This window comes from Megalopta genalis, unplaced genomic scaffold (assembly GCF_051020955.1).
Source record: "Megalopta genalis isolate 19385.01 unplaced genomic scaffold, iyMegGena1_principal scaffold0124, whole genome shotgun sequence".
Taxonomy (NCBI): Eukaryota; Metazoa; Arthropoda; class Insecta; order Hymenoptera; family Halictidae; genus Megalopta; species Megalopta genalis.
Genome location: NW_027476193.1, coordinates 257,789 through 265,370, shown reverse-complemented (window position 1 = coordinate 265,370; position 7,582 = coordinate 257,789).

The following is a 7,582-nucleotide window of genomic DNA, read 5'->3' as shown; positions in this document are numbered from 1 at the left end:
GTTCCAATCAATGCGAAGTAGAAGGCTTAGCTTCAAGTCCATGCGAAAGACATTATTTTGCTTCAAATCATTGCGAAGTAGAAGATTTAGCAACATATCCATACGAATCAAATGGTTTAGCTTCAAATACTTGTGATATACATGATTCAGCTCCAAATGCAGGCGACACAAACGAGGTAGCTTCAAATCCATGCGATGCACATGATTTGGCTTCAAATCAATGCGAAGTAGAAGGCTTATCTTCAAATCCATCCGAAACAAATGTTTTAGATTCAAATACTCGTGATATACATGACTTAGCTTCAAATGCAGGCGAAACAAACGAGTTAGCTTCAAATCCAAGCTAAACACATGATCTAGCTTCAAATCAATGCGAAGTGGAAGTCTTAGCTTCAAGTCCATGCGAAAGACATAATTTTGCTTCAAATCATTGCGAAGTAGAAGATTTAGCAACATATCCATACGAATCAAATGGTTTAGCTTCAAATACTTGTGATATACATGATTCAGCACCAAATGCAGGCGACACAAACGAGGTAGCTTCAAATCCATGCGAAACACATGATCTAGTTTCAAATCAATGAGATGTAGAAGGCTTAGCTACAAATACATGAGAAACAAATGATTTATCTTCAGATAATTGCGATGTAAGTGATATAGCTTCAAATGCAGGCGAAACAATCGAGTTAATTTCAAAACAATGCGAACTAGAAGGCTTATCTTCAAATCTATGCGAAACAAATGCTTTAGCTTCAAATACTTGCGAATCTAAGTGATATAGCTTCAACTGAATGCGAAACAAACGAGTTAGCTTCAAATCCATGCGATACATTTGATTTAGCTTCAAATCAATGCGAAGTAGAAGGCTTAGCTTCAAGTCCATGCGAAAGACATAATTTTGCTTCAAATCATTGCGAAGTAGAAGATTTAGCAAAATATCCATACGAATCAAATGGTTTAGCTTCAAATACTTGTGATATACATGATTCAGCTCCAAATGCAGGCGACACAAACGAGGTAGCTTCAAATCCATGCGATACACATGATTTAGCTTCAGATCAATGCGAAGTAGAAGGCTTATCTTCAAATCCATCCGAAACAAATGTTTTAGCTTCAAATACTCGTGATATACATGACTTAGCTTCAAATGCAGGCGAAAAAAACGAGTTAGCTTCAAATCCAAGCTAAACACATGATCTATCTTCAAATCAATGCGAAGTAGAAGTCTTAGCTTCAAGTACATGCGAAAGACATAATTTTGTTCAAATCAATGCGAAGTAGAAGATTTAGCTACAAATCCATACGAATCAAATGGTTTAGCTTCAAATACATGTGATATAAATGATTTAGCTTCAAATGCAGGCGAAACAAATGGTTTAGCTTCAAGTACTTGCGAATCTAAGTGATATAGCTTCAACTGAATGCGAAACAAACGAGTTAGCTTCAAATCCAAGCTAAACACATGATCTAGCTTCAAATCAATGCGAAGTGGAAGTCTTAGCTTCAAGTACATGCGAAAGACATAATTTTGTTCAAATCAATGCGAAGTAGAAGATTTAGCTACAAATCCATACGAATCAAATGGTTTAGCTCCAAATACATGTGATATAAATGATTTAGCTTCAAATGCAGGCGAAACAAACGAGTTAGCTTCAAATCCATGCGATACATATGATTTAGCTTCAAATCAATGCGAAGTAGAAGGCTTATCTTCAAATCCATGCGAAACAAATGTTTTAGCTTCAAATACTTGTGATATACATGATTTAGTTTCAAATGCAGGCGAAACAAACGAGTTAGATTCCAATCCATGCGATACACATGATTTAGCTACAAATCAATGCGAAGTAGAAGGCTTATCTTCAAATCCATCCGAAACAAATGTTTTAGCTTCAAATACTCGTGATATACATGACTTAGCTTCAAATGCAGGCGAAACAAACGAATTAGCTTCAAATCCAAGCTAAACACATGATCTAGCTTCAAATCAATGCGAAGTAGAAGTCTTAGCTTCAAGTACATGCGAAAGACATAATTTTGTTCAAATCAATGCGAAGTAGAAGATTTAGCTACAAATCCATACGAATCAAATGGTTTAGCTTCAAATACATATGATATAAATGATTTAGCTTCAAATGCAGGCGAAACAAATGGTTTAGCTTCAAATACTTGCGAATCTAAGTGATATAGCTACAACTTAATGCGAAACAAACGAGTTAGCTTCAAATCCATGCGATACATTTGATTTAGCTTCAAATCAATGCGAAGTAGAAGGCTTAGCTTCAAGTCCATGCGAAAGACAAAATTTTACTTCAAATCATTGCGAAGTAGAAGATTTAGAAAAATATACATACGAATCAAACGGTTTAGCTTCAAATACTTGTGATATACATGATTCAGCTCCAAATGCAGGCGACACAAACGAGGAAGCTTCAAATCCATGCGATTCACATGATTTAGCTTCAAATCAATGCGAAGTAGAAGGCGTATCTTCAAATCCATCCGAAACAAATGTGTTAGCTTCAGATACTCGTGGTATACATGACTTAGCTTCAAATGCAGGCGAAACAAACGAGTTAGCTTCAAATCCAAGCTAAACACATGATCTAGCTTCAAATCAATGCGAAGTGGAAGTCTTAGCTTCAAGTACATGCGAAAGACATAATTTTGTTCAAATCAATGCGAAGTAGAAGATTTAGCTACAAATCCATACGAATCAAATGGTTTAGCTTCAAATACATGTGATATAAATGATTTAGCTTCAAATGCAGGCGAAACAAACGAGTTAGCTTCAAATCCATGCGATACATATGATTTAGCTTCAAATCAATGCGAAGTAGAAGGCTTATCTTCAAATCCATGCGAAACAAATGTTTTAGCTTCAAATACTTGCGATATACTTGATTTAGTTTCAAATGCAGGCGAAACAAACGAGTTAGATTCCAATCCATGCGATACACATGATTTAGTTTCAAATCAATGCGAAGTAGAAGATTTAGCAACATATCCATACGAATCAAATGGTTTAGCTTCAAATACTTGTGATATACATGATTCAGCTCCAAATGCAGGCGACACAAACGAGGTAGCTTCAAATCCATGCGACACACATGATTTAGCTTCAAATCAATGCGAAGTAGAAGGCTTATCTTCAAATCCATCCGAAACAAATGTTTTAGCTTCAAATACTCGTGGTATACATGATCTAGCTTCAACAGCATGTGAAACAGGCGTGTTAGCTTCAAATCCAAGCGAAACACATGATTTAGCTTCAAATCAATGCGACTTAGAAGGATTAGCTACAAATCCACGCGTATCAAATGGTTTAGCTTCAAATACTTGTGATATACATGATTCAGCATCAAATGCTCGCGAGACAAACGAGTTAGCTTGAATTCCAAGCGAAACACATGATTTGGCTTCAAATTCATGCGAAACACACGATTTAGCTTCAAATCCATGCGCAACACATGATTTAGCTTCAAATCAATGCGAAGTAGAAGGATTATCTTCAAATCCATGCGAAACAAATGTTTTAGCTTCACATACTTGTGATATACATGATTTAGTTTCAAATGCGGGCGAAACAAACGAGTTAGATTCCAATCCATGCGATACACATGATTTAGTTTCAAATCAATGCGAAGTAGGAGGCTTAACTTCAAATCCATGCGAAGCAAATGGTTTAGCTTCAAATACTCGTGATATACATGATTTAGCTTCAAATGCAGACGAAACAAACGAGTTAGCTTCAAATCCATGCGAAACACATGATTCAGCTACGAATTCAAACGAAACATATCGTTTAGCTTAATATTCATACGAAAGATATGTTTCAGTTTCAAATACTTGTGATATACATGATTTAGCTTCTACTGCATGCGAAGCAAACGACTTAGCTTCAAATCCAAGCGACACACATGATTCAGCTTCAAATCCAAGCGAAACACACGATCTAGCTTCAAATCAATGCGAAGTAGAAGGCTTAGCTTCAAGTCCATGCGAAAGACTTAATTTTGTTCAAATCAATGCAGAGTAGAAGATTTAGCTACAAATCCATACGAATCAAATGGTTTAGCTTCAAATACTTGTGATATACATGATTCAGCTTCAAATGCAGGCGAAACAAACGAGTTAGCATCAAATCCTAGCGAAACACATGATCTAGTTTCAAATCAATGTGAAGTAGACGGCTTAGCTACAAATACATGAGAAACAAATGATTTATCTTCAGATAATTGTGATGTAAGTGATATAGCTTCTAATGCAGGCGAAACAATCGAGTTAACTTCACAACAATGCGAACTAGAAGGCTTACCTTCAAATCCATGCGAAACAAATGGTTTAGCTTCAAATACTTGTGAATCTAAGCGATATAGCTTCAACTGAATGCGAAACAAACGAGTTAGCTTCAAATCCATGCGATACATATGATTTAGCTTCAAATCAATGCGAAGTAGAAGGCTTAGCTTCAAGTCCATGAGAAAGACATAATTTTGCTTCAAATCAATGCGAAGTAGAAGATTTAGCAACATATCCATACGAATCAAATGGTTTAGCTTCAAATACTTGTGATATACATGATTCAGCTCCAAATGCAGGCGACACAAACGAGGTAGCTTCAAATCCATGCGATTCACATGATTTAGCTTCAAATCAATGCGAAGTAGAAGGCGTATCTTCAAATCCATCCGAAACAAATGTTTTAGCTTCAGATACTCGTGGTATACATGACTTAGCTTCAAATGCAGGCGAAACAAACGAGTTAGCTTCAAATCCAAGCTAAACACATGATCTAGCTTCAAATCAATGCGAAGTGGAAGTCTTAGCTTCAAGTACATGCGAAAGACATAATTTTGTTCAAATCAATGCGAAGTAGAAGATTTAGCTACAAATCCATACGAATCAAATGGTTTAGCTTCAAATACATGTGATATAAATGATTTAGCTTCAAATGCAGGCGAAACAAATGGTTTAGCTTCAAATACTTGCGAATCTAAGTGTTATAGCTTCAACTGAATGCGAAACAAACGAGATAGCTTCAAATCCATGCGATACATTGGATTTAGCTTCAAATCAATGCAAAGTAGAAGGCTTAGCTTCAAGTCCATGCGAAAGACAAAATTTTGCTTCAAATCATTGCGAAGTAGAAGATTTAGAAAAATATACATACGAATCAAACGGTTTAGCTTCAAATACTTGTGATATACATGATTCAGCTCCAAATGCAGGCGACACAAACGAGGTAGCTTCAAATCCATGCGATTCACATGATTTAGCTTCAAATCAATGCGAAGTAGAAGGCGTATCTTCAAATCCATCCGAAACAAATGTTTTAGCTTCAGATACTCGTGGTATACATGACTTAGCTTCAAATGCAGGCGAAACAAACGAGTTAGCTTCAAATCCAAGCTAAACACATGATCTAGCTTCAAATCAATGCGAAGTGGAAGTCTTAGCTTCAAGTACATGCGAAAGACATAATTTTGTTCAAATCAATGCGAAGTAGAAGATTCAGCTACAAATCCATACGAATCAAATGGTTTAGCTTCAAATACATGTGATATAAATGATTTAGCTTCAAATGCAGGCGAAACAAACGAGTTAGCTTCAAATCCATGCGATACATATGATTTAGCTTCAAATCAATGCGAAGTAGAAGGCTTATCTTCAAATCCATGCGAAACAAATGTTTTAGCTTCAAATACTTGCGATATACTTGATTTAGTTTCAAATGCAGGCGAAACAAACGAGTTAGATTCCAATCCATGCGATACACATGATTTAGTTTCAAATCAATGCGAAGTAGAAGATTTAGCAACATATCCATACGAATCAAATGGTTTAGCTTCAAATACTTGTGATATACATGATTCAGCTCCAAATGCAGGCGACACAAACGAGGTAGCTTCAAATCCATGCGACACACATGATTTAGCTTCAAATCAATGCGAAGTAGAAGGCTTATCTTCAAATCCATCCGAAACAAATGTTTTAGCTTCAAATACTCGTGGTATACATGATCTAGCTTCAACAGCATGTGAAACAGGCGTGTTAGCTTCAAATCCAAGCGAAACACATGATTTAGCTTCAAATCAATGCGACTTAGAAGGATTAGCTACAAATCCACGCGTATCAAATGGTTTAGCTTCAAATACTTGTGATATACATGATTCAGCATCAAATGCTCGCGAGACAAACGAATTAGCTTGAATTCCAAGCGAAACACATGATTTGGCTTCAAATTCATGCGAAACACATGATTTAGCTTCAAATCCATGCGCAACACATGATTTAGCTTCAAATCAATGCGAAGTAGAAGGATTATCTTCAAATCCATGCGAAACAAATGTTTTAGCTTCACATACTTGTGATATACATGATTTAGTTTCAAATGCAGGCGAAACAAACGAGTTAGATTCCAATCCATGCGATACACATGATTTAGTTTCAAATCAATGCGAAGTAGGAGGTTTAACTTCAAATCCATGCGAAACAAATGGTTTAGCTTCAAATACTCGTGATATACATGATTTAGCTTCAAATGCAGACGAAACAAACGAGTTAGCTTCAAATCCATGCGAAACACATGATTCAGCTACGAATTCAAACGAAACATATCGTTTAGCTTAATATTCATACGAAAGATATGTTTCAGTTTCAAATACTTGTGATATACATGATTTAGCTTCTACTGCATGCGAAGCAAACGACTTAGCTTCAAATCCAAGCGAAACACATGATTCAGCTTCAAATCCAAGCGAAACACACGATCTAGCTTCAAATCAATGCGAAGTAGAAGGCTTAGCGTCAAGTTCATGCGAAAGACATAATTTTGTTCAAATCTATGCAGAGTAGAAGATTTAGCTACAAATCCATACGAATCAAATGGTTTAGCTTCAAATACTTGTGATATACATGATTCAGCTTCAAATGCAGGCGAAACAAACGAGTTAGCATCAAATCCTAGCGAAACACATGATCTAGTTTCAAATCAATGTGAAGTAGAAGGCTTAGCTTCAAGTCCATGCGAAAGACATAATTTTGTTCAAATCAATGCGAAATAGAAGATTTAGCAACATATCCAGACGAATCAAATGGTTTAGTTTCAAATACTTGTGATATACATGATTCAGCTCCAAATGCAGGCGAAACAAACGAGTTAGCTTCAAATCCAAGCGAAACACATGATCTAGCTTCAAATGAATGCGAAGTAGAAGGCTTAGCTTCAAGTCCATGCGAAAGACATAATTTTGTTCAAATCAATGCGAAGTAGAAGATTTAGCTACAAATCCATACGAATCAAATGGTTTAGCTCCAAATACATGTGATATAAATGATTTAGCTTCAAATGCAGGCGAAACAAACGAGTTAGCTTCAAATCTATGCGATACACATGATTTAGCTTCAAATCAATGCGAAGTAGAAAGCTTAGTTTCAAGTACATGCGAGAGACATAATTTTGCTACAATTCAATGCGAAGTAGAAGATTTAGCTACAAATCCATACGAATCAAATGGTTTAGCTTCAAATACATGTGATATAAATGATTTAGCTTCAAATGCAGGCGAAACAAACGAGT